Here is a 9,293-nt window from a genome sequence, read left to right on the forward strand (position 1 = left end):
ACTTTTCCACCTACAACCAGAGTCCATGAACACAACATCCAGCTTCCAGTCAGTGATCTCAAAACCACGAGATTATCAATAATAACAACCTGCCAGAGGAGGTCGTAGGAGGCTTGAAGCGGACACACCGGAACACGCGTGTGATCAGGTTTTGGCCTGAAGAATCAGGACTGAGGTGAAAATGGATCTGCTGAGAAACAGCAGCGGCTCATCCAGAGGTTACGCACACACAACCGAGTCAGTTTATTATAACACGCGTGTCTGTGACATGAAATCATCCTGATTCTGCAGGACTTTTCCAACTATGGAGCAAAATACAACACAAGAGAATAAAACAAGAGGAATTAGAATATTTTCCAGCCTCTTGCTGCTCCCACTTCTACACCAGGAGAAAACCTAACTCGGCGTTTGCATGTGAGCGTGAGCTCTCTGCACTGGCAGAGCGTTGGGAGTTTTCCCTCTTTGCCAGTAACAGGAGCTCCTTGATGCCAGCGAGCTCGACATTTTCCAGCCAGATCTGCAGAGGAGACATGCCTGACTGGGTTTTTTCTGCTGCCACGGCTGACATGGTGGTTAAAAATGATCATTTCTAAACCTCATTAAACCATCAGAGAGTCACATACATATCCTCAGGACTTAATTAAAATCATGGACTAAAAGAAGAGAAAAACCAAGAAACCAGATTACACCTGCAGGTCGGATGGATGCAGCAGCAGCTTCTCAAAGAAAATAGTCCCTCAAAAACAGAATTCAGCCGATGGGAAAATAGATTTTTTCAAACAGATGCTAATCTGATCTAATTAGCTTTATCTGTACCAATGAATCAGCGTGGTTGAGTAAAAGTTTCATCCTGCAGCTGTTTGCTGCTGTTGATCTGCTGGTGGAAGCGACTGTTCACCGCGCTCTGAATGCTTGTTGTTTGTGATGTATTTTAGCAGAAAAAAACGGAAAGTTTTTCTCCTTTTTCATCATTTTAATGTTCTAGAATAAAAACTTCAAAGGATGAGTGAAATGTTTGAAAAAATCTGAAATTTCAAAAACAAACTCAATATTTTCAGGTTTAATGAATGAGAAAAAAACCCAACCGACATCAGCATTTACACCAAGGATCTGCTTGAAGGAGCTGCTGACATTGTCCACTGTAAGAGCTGCACAGGTTGGTCAAACGTGTGCATGTGTTTGCAGGAATGTCCTGCAAGCTGAAACAGCTGTAACGGCCACATAAGAAGAAAAGAGAAGATTTAGGCTGATTGACCCTGAGGGTGGAGCACAGATCTCTGAGACAACAAAGTTCTGCCAAATGATCCTTTCCCCTTAAAATTCATTAATAAAAGAACAGGAATTAATTGTTGTACAGACAGGAGAATATAAAATATAAGATCCACACCCACCGTCCACATTATCAGCTCCACCTGTTCAATATCTAATCAGCCAATCACATGGCAGCAACTCAATGCATTTACTCATGTAGACTGTTTACATCTGATCATTATCTGATACCTGATTATGATTAATCATTATAATTATGAGAAATCAGATTAACACACAGATTTCTCTCCAATACTCTGTCTTCTTGTATGTAGATGTAAACAATTTAGGCGCTTATTAGCTCTAACGTTAGCAGCTAACGCTTAGACCACCGGCTCTTACATTAGCTGCTAAAGCTAAGACTGTTGGTGTTGCCTCTGAAATAAATCCCATAACGGACTGAAAATGTAGATGATTACAGTAATCTGAATACTCCCAGACATCTAATTTTGATGGACAAGAGGACTTGCTGAAGTTCAAACTGAGCATCAGAAAGAGAAATTGGTTGTGTTTCCCTATATGGGAAAATATTTTTAAGAAAGTGTTTCTCTTGAAGAACTTTGAAATTGCATTAAATTTTTTTCTTAAAGGGCAACAAGACACCAGAGAAAAAAATTACTGAGGAAAAAGTCTTCTTTCAAAACCTGATAAAACATGATTTTTATTTCCTCAAATCTTTTAGTCAGCTTCAGTCTAATGAAAAATACCAAATATGAAACAAGCTAAATTATTTTAACCCTTTAAATGCCATTTTGATTGCATATTTCTTCCCATAAAAACATTGAAATCATGACACAAAACTGACATTTTAAAGGTTAAAATGATTTAGACAAATTCACATTTGTTTTTTATTTATTTATTTTTTTTCATTAAAACTGAAGTTGACAGAGAGGAAAAAAATGTGGAAAATATTATTAACATGTCATTTAGTTTATAGCAGTTTTTGAGAGAGGACCTTTTTACCATTATAAAATTAACAATTCAAAAAACCCAACCAACCAACCAACCAACCAACCAACCAACCAACCAACCAACCAACCAAACAAACAAACAAAAAAACCACAACAACAACAACAAAAAAACATCAAAATCAGTTTTGTTTTTAATTTTTGTAAATCTGAGACTGATCTCTAAATAAAATCCCCATTCTATTTATTAAATAGAAATGAACTAATTTTTGGTGTTTTTCTTTTCATAAAATCAGTGACATGATAGCAAACTGGAATTTAAGGGAAAAAATAATGTGAATAATTAGATATTTGGTTGTTTTGAGTAGGACTGAAGTTGGTTGAAACATCTGAGCACAAAAAATAAATAAAAATAAAAGTTGGAAAAATATTAATCTGTCATAATTTTAAAAGCAGTTTTTGGGAGAGGACATTTTTGTCCTCTAATGACCCAAAAAGGTAGTAAAATTAAAGTGACCCACATGGTTTAACCAGCACAGCCTACCTGAGTATTGTTGCTGACCATGTCCATCCCTTTATGACCACAGTGGAGCATCTTCTGATGCTACTTCCAGCAGGATAATGCACCATGTCACAAAGCTCAGATCATCTCCACCTGCTTTCTAGAACATGACGATGAGTTCACTGGACTCCAACGGCCTCCACAGCCACCAGATCTCAATCAGATAGAGACTCCAAGAATTAACTATGACACTGAGATCTAAGGTAGTACTGAAGGGAGAAGGTGGTCCTACCTACCATAACTCAAATATTTATCAAGATGTGATTATTTGGTTTCAGCTCATTCAGGATTTTAACTTTAAGCAAGTTAAACATTTTGTTTGTTTGCTGAATCGTTTTCAGAGGAATGCAGCGGTCAGAGAGCAGAGACAGCTGAAGTGTTTCTCATCAGACTCTTTGGCATCAGACTGGACTTTAACATCTAGTCCAGTTAAATGGACTGGGATGATTTAAAGCAGTTTTACACTGATGGTCACAGCGCTGTTAGAGGTTCCTCTGTTCTCACCACACTGAGTCCATGTAACTGAGATGCAGTGAAAATGATCAAGTATGCTACACCTGAATATAGATTAACAAGGGGGCGGACCACGTGCTACTGTTCTCACATGAAGAAGAACCGAAGTGCAGCTCAGGAAGAAACTTTTAATAAGCTGTAAAATGACCCAATTTGTTTTTCTGATTTATTTCCATCTTCTTTCCAGTGAATAATCATATGTCTCGCACCATAAGGCTCTAACGAAGCACACAGCTGCTGGGCTGGCGTTCAGAGAAAATACAGAGCTTTATTTATTGGTAAAATCCATCAAGTAGAAAGTTTAAAGACCGAGTAAGGACAGAGGAGAGGCTGCTGAGACACCTCCCAAACAAAAACAAAGTCATGTCAAGGCTGGACTTTCAGCAGACACATAAACTTCATGCTGAGTTGAAGCCAAGAACACAAAACACACTCATTTCTTAAGATCTAATTAAAGAATGGACAGAAACATGAACTTCCCTCCACAAAGCTGCATTCCAGGAATTCCCAGCATCAGATGGTGTTTATAAACCATCAGGATCGCGGTGTAAACCCTTTCATCTGTATCTACAGTCTGTTTCATGAATATGGCCACAATATTCTTATCAAAGGGGACATTTTATGGAAAATACACAGAGAAATGATCATCTGTCCTCAGAAGCACAAATTTAGATGTCTGACGTGATGGCCAACTTTATTTTTATCATCCCCTTTTTCTTGACTTGTTTTTATAGACTGAGATGCTTATTTCTTCCACATGATCTGGCAACGCTGCAGCAGAGTTCGTGCAGAACAGAAGACTCAGGGATTATAAACTCTGAGTGATGCAGAAATATCTGGATACAACTGAGGCTTTGAATGGGCACAAACATTTCTGTGGCGCAGGCGGACGTAACAAGGTCATTAATTAAACTTCGCCCTGAACCGTGTAAACAGGAACAGAAATATGGATTTACAGAGTTCGTTTAGCTCATAGAACCAGAATTATCCAGCCCCCATGCTGCAGTCACTCACCTCAGAACGTGGGAGCTTCAAACCTGAGCTGATATTTTTTTCCAGCACCTTCTATTCATTTTGTTCTAATGCTTGTAAAGATGGAGCTGCAGGCATCTCTTCCCACCAGCCCTTCTGTTGTTTAATGAAATAAAATTAAACTGAAATGCCATTTTTGTTGATTTCATTTAATTGATTAAATAAAATTAAAGGTTTTTTTTTAACTTTTTTATTAAATCTTGTTTTAATGTAATTAAATTAAATTAAATTAAATTAAATTAAATTAAATTAAATTGAATCTTTTTTACTGCAAAATTTTTTTTAATAAAAGTTATATATTCTGGAAATTACAGGGATATTTTATTTCCTGTGCTAAAAAGCAGATATTTGGATGTGCAGCAGCTGCTGACTCCATACATTTGTCACTTGATGGCTGCGTTCATGGGAAATGACATTATTATATGAACGTTTCTTCTGCAGTTTGTCTGAGCTGCAGACCTTCAAGGACAGCTGGGTTTTCTTATTTGTTTTGACAAACTCTCATTGTTCTCCATGTTTTTCTTATTTTTAAATTAAATTTAATAAACATCATCCGTTGTCTCACACACCATTCTTGGCTGAATCAACCGATTTTAACTTTTTTCAGAGCTGTATTGGCACACTGTGCTGTTTGTCCGTGTGCAGCCTGGTTTAAATTGAGTGTTGTACGTCAAGATGAGGTCAGGATGAGTGTGTTGCATGCAGTCTGCAGCAGTGGTTTCGGTGGGGGGAGAGTGGCTCACATAGCTGGAAAAACTCTGGCTGGCCTCTGTGCTTAGCTGCAGGCCTCGCTGCATTTCCATGACTATTTACATAGAACAGTTGCTTTGCTTTGACGATGCAGAGAGAACAAGAGGCATGAAGCAAAACAGGATCTCAATCTCTTTAATGACACACACCGAGTCCAGACGCTCAGACACAGGCCGCGGCTGCAGAGCCAGGCGTCACTTCGAACTGGATTATTCACCTCTCCTCTGCTGCGAGGACAAGAAGGCACCCGGGCCAGCTTCCACTTTAAAAACGCAGGATCAAAAGCAACCTTCATTTGTATGAAACCCAATCCTAACGGCAAATCATCTCAGCTGACGTGGAGGTCTAAATGAAATCACATTACAGGCTGTTTGGAAGTGGCAGACATAAATAAAAAGGAAAAGAAAGAAAGAAAGAAGAAATCAGGATGCATTTTCTCTGTTTCGTCTTGTTCCTTTTAGAAACCAAAACATTTCAATGAAGTAAAACCCATCCTGGGAGAAGGCCCATGGTTTAGAGAAACCCTGTGGGCTGTGGCCACTCAGCGAAAGACAGGAAGATTACACAAACAAATCCAGTGGTCCTGCTCACAAACAGATGGTTGCAGAGACATCTTCGAGAAACGAAGATTTATCTTAAAAACAGAAAAGGTGTCAGGATTTCAGACCTAAGTTGGTGGTTGGTCCAACAGGAGCGGCGCCCGAGAAAAGTTCTGCTTCCTGTTCTGGACACAAAGATCTTTGGAACCGAGGTCAGCTGACTAACAGGTCAGCATTCTGGAAGCGAAGTGCTGGGACGCACTTAATGTTAGCAACGCGCCTGCATCATGGCTGCCACGCTTTCCTGGCGTTTGTTTGGCACGTAGGCCGCTCGCATTGACGTGAGATAACGTGTTGCGTATGCTAGTAGCAATATTGACTTGAACGCTCGAGGCGCTCATGCAAACAAGAGCATGAACACAACAGGTCTGAGGTAAACACAATGGTGGACCGTTTTAAAAACCATCTCTCGGACCTTGTCCGCATCTACCAGCATGGTTATGATTTTTCCTCTTCTTTGCACAGCAACAAACACTAGTGCCTTAACAGCTGCCAGCAGATTGGAAGCGTTTTGGTTTGATACAGAGACACGTCCCAGAAATACAACTTTTCACTCATTCAGAGTCCAAGTGGTGTGTTCTGCCCCTGGTGGTGACTTGCAGTATCGAGTGTTTTGGCTATGTGGTGCTGCACAGATGGTGCAAAGCGTTGACGTGCACGTTTGCGTACAGAGAAAGTATATCTCAGCCCCAAGGACACATTCACACCATTATTTTAGATTAGAATCCAAGTCCATTTGCTCGGAAGAACTGCTTCGTTTGGAGACCTGCGAATGCACAAACTGTCTCTGACTGGGATCAAAGACATGGACTCCAGTCTGCTTACAAATGCGGGTTTCGGACTGCCTCAAGTGGGCCAAATACAAAGCAAAGTGCATAGGGGGTTCAGTGCACGGCATTGTGGGTAAAAACACTACCAAAACATACGCGTACAGATGAACCAGCCAAGTCCCCATTCGTACCGAATCCTATCCTGGTTTGAATGCAGCCTTAGAGCGTTTTAGCTCCATTTCCACCATCAGGTCCTATAATGTGACCTTATTATAACTGAGGCAGCAGTTTAAGCAAAAGCTACTGAGAAAATGAAAAAAATTAATAAGGAAAAAAAGCTATGAAAATATGGGAAAAATTTAACAACACATGAAAATGAAAACTAATTATATGATCAACAAAAGAAAACCACCACCCATCAGGAGCAATTTGGGGTTTGGTGTCTTGCTCAGGGGCACCTCGACATGAGCTCGATGGGCCGGGATCAACCGGCAACCGTTGGGCTACAGGATGACCACTCTACCCACAGAGCCATGCCGCCCCCATAGTGAATTAATTAAAGTCAGTGGGAGTATTAAAGCTTTAAAAATGAAAATTTTGAGATGTTGGAGTCAAAGAAAAATTACTCAAAAACATGATGAGATGTTTGATTTTCTCAAAAATTGAAAGAATTCTTCATAACTTTCCGACCTTGGTGTCACACTGACATACATTATCTACATTTCTCGAGCATTCGTCCCAAAAAACTTCGGCCCAGAGCATCATAGTTGTGTTTTGCTTTACGCTGTTACCTTTTCAGCCTCTAGCGACTGGAAATTAACACATTTGAATGCAAAAAAAATACAATAGGACATTGTCAGAGGAAATGAAAGAAGGGGACAGAGGAAGACCAAAGACAAGAGTGAACATTGGACTGATTTTTACTGGCTGGAGAGGTCTCAGAGAAGAGACAGGATGAAGATGGATGCTAAATTAGCCACCATTAGAGGGCGCCTCACTGAGAAACCTGCCAAAGTTCAGTAGTGAAGCTTTAAAAAAGTTAAATTGTGTTTGGAGTGAAAAACCTTCAGACCAAAATTGATGTCATGTGTTTCATGGCGATGATGGAATTATAAATGTCCTTTCTAATGCCGGTCAGAGGGTCTTTTATCCCTGCTGCTTGACTGAAAGGCCATCTGGGTCCAATCACCCAGAGTACTGATCCATTGTTACCCAACAAGTCTTTAATATCATACAGAGAACCGTCAGTAAACACACAAAGATCACTTTGCCAGGTGGAACCCAAGCTGGACAGGTCCACCAGACCAGTGAATTTAAAAGGCTAGAACTGACTCCAGGTCAGCGGGAGCGCAGTCCTTGGATCAGGACCAGATGTTCCCCTCCTGACCTGTGCTGTCTAAGATATCTGATCCCTGGAAGTGTGCTCGGGTTGTGACGGATGGCCTGGAGTCTGGAGCTCAGGCTGATGATGCAGCGTGATACTCCCAGAGATGGAGGAAGGAGAGCAGGGAGCAGTGCCTGGGCTCAGGCAGATCCTGGGGCTAAAACAGCTGCTGTTGAAGTTCGAGACTTCCACCGACCTGCCGAGGAGGAAACCCTGTCAACACAACACCACTGGGTCAGAGGACCCTGTGTGTCAGTGTCCAAGTTAATAGAGTGAAAGGTTTCCTGGCCTTCAGGCTCTCTTCCAAGACTATTAGGTGTCTGCATATGCATATCTGTGTTTTAGTGGGTTAAAAGAGAAGCATGCACATTCTGCAGACATGCTGACTTTTCACCCGCATGTGTGCATCAGTATTAATGGTGTTGTGTTTTGCCAAGACGGCGCACAAAACTGAAAAGTCTGAAATCTGAGCCAAATAACAGCTTTTTTCTGGCTGTAGATCTGACGTAGAACACTTTCACAGAGCTCCCTCCATCGCTTCTTCATCCCTCCATCCTTCAGCATTCAGAGGTGTGGGAGCTGTGAGTCAGCCAGGCTGGACGTTACCTCATCCAGGACTGAAAGGAGGGAGAATCCACAATGTCGAATGTCACAGGACCTAAACTCTTGATGAAACATGTATCTATGAGGGAGGTTATATGTTTGTATCTCATGAAGTAAAATCTCCGGGTTTGGATTTGAGCCTGTGAAATAAAGAGATTTGATTTTTCAAAGATCTTTATTCAGGTATTAAGGGTATCTATGACGTCTAAGCCAGTTAAAACAAATCCATCATATGATCCATGTCAGTCCAATTTAGAATAACTGTGTTCACATAAACCAATGAATTAATAATAAGAACCGAGACAAGGACGGCATCAAGTCTTCTCTCTGTCTCCATCCTGAGCTACATAATGAGACAGTGGAGAGGAAAACCTCCATCAGGACCAGGACCAGGAGGGGAAACCTCCATCAGGACCAGAACCAGGAGGAAATCCTCCATCAGAACCAGGAAGGAAAGCCTCCTTCAAAACCAGACGCAGGAACGAAAACCTCCTTTAGAACTAGAACCAGGCAGGAAAACTGCCAGTAGAACCAGAACCAGGAAGGAAAACCTGCATTAGTACCAGAACCAGGAAGGAAAACCTCCATCAGGTTCTGATGGAAGATTTTCTTCTCGGTTCTGGTTCTGATAGAGGTTTTCCTTCCTGTTTCTGGTTCTGGTCCTGATGGAGGTTTTCTTTCCTGGTTTGGGTTCTGGTTCTGGTTCTGGTGGAGCTTTTTCTCTCTCATCGTGCAGCTCAGGATGAAGGAGTGGATTTTTCTGTATAAAGAGACCGAGCAGGTTTGTCAGCTGTCAGGGCTTCCTCTGATTCTGGAGAGTCAGAAGCTCGCTGAGCTTAGCTTGCTAAGATAACAGCTAAGCTA

General features: G+C 41.2%; 1 protein-coding gene across 2 annotated transcripts in view; it reads right to left on the reverse strand.

Annotated features, from left to right (window-relative positions):
• LOC121652909 (phosphodiesterase 4D interacting protein) overlaps positions 1–9,293 on the reverse strand; it is a 112,980-nt gene that overhangs the window by 68,291 nt on the left and 35,396 nt on the right. The window lies entirely within an intron of this gene.

This window comes from Melanotaenia boesemani, chromosome 14 (genome assembly GCF_017639745.1).
Source record: "Melanotaenia boesemani isolate fMelBoe1 chromosome 14, fMelBoe1.pri, whole genome shotgun sequence".
Lineage (NCBI taxonomy): Eukaryota > Metazoa > Chordata > Actinopteri > Atheriniformes > Melanotaeniidae > Melanotaenia > Melanotaenia boesemani.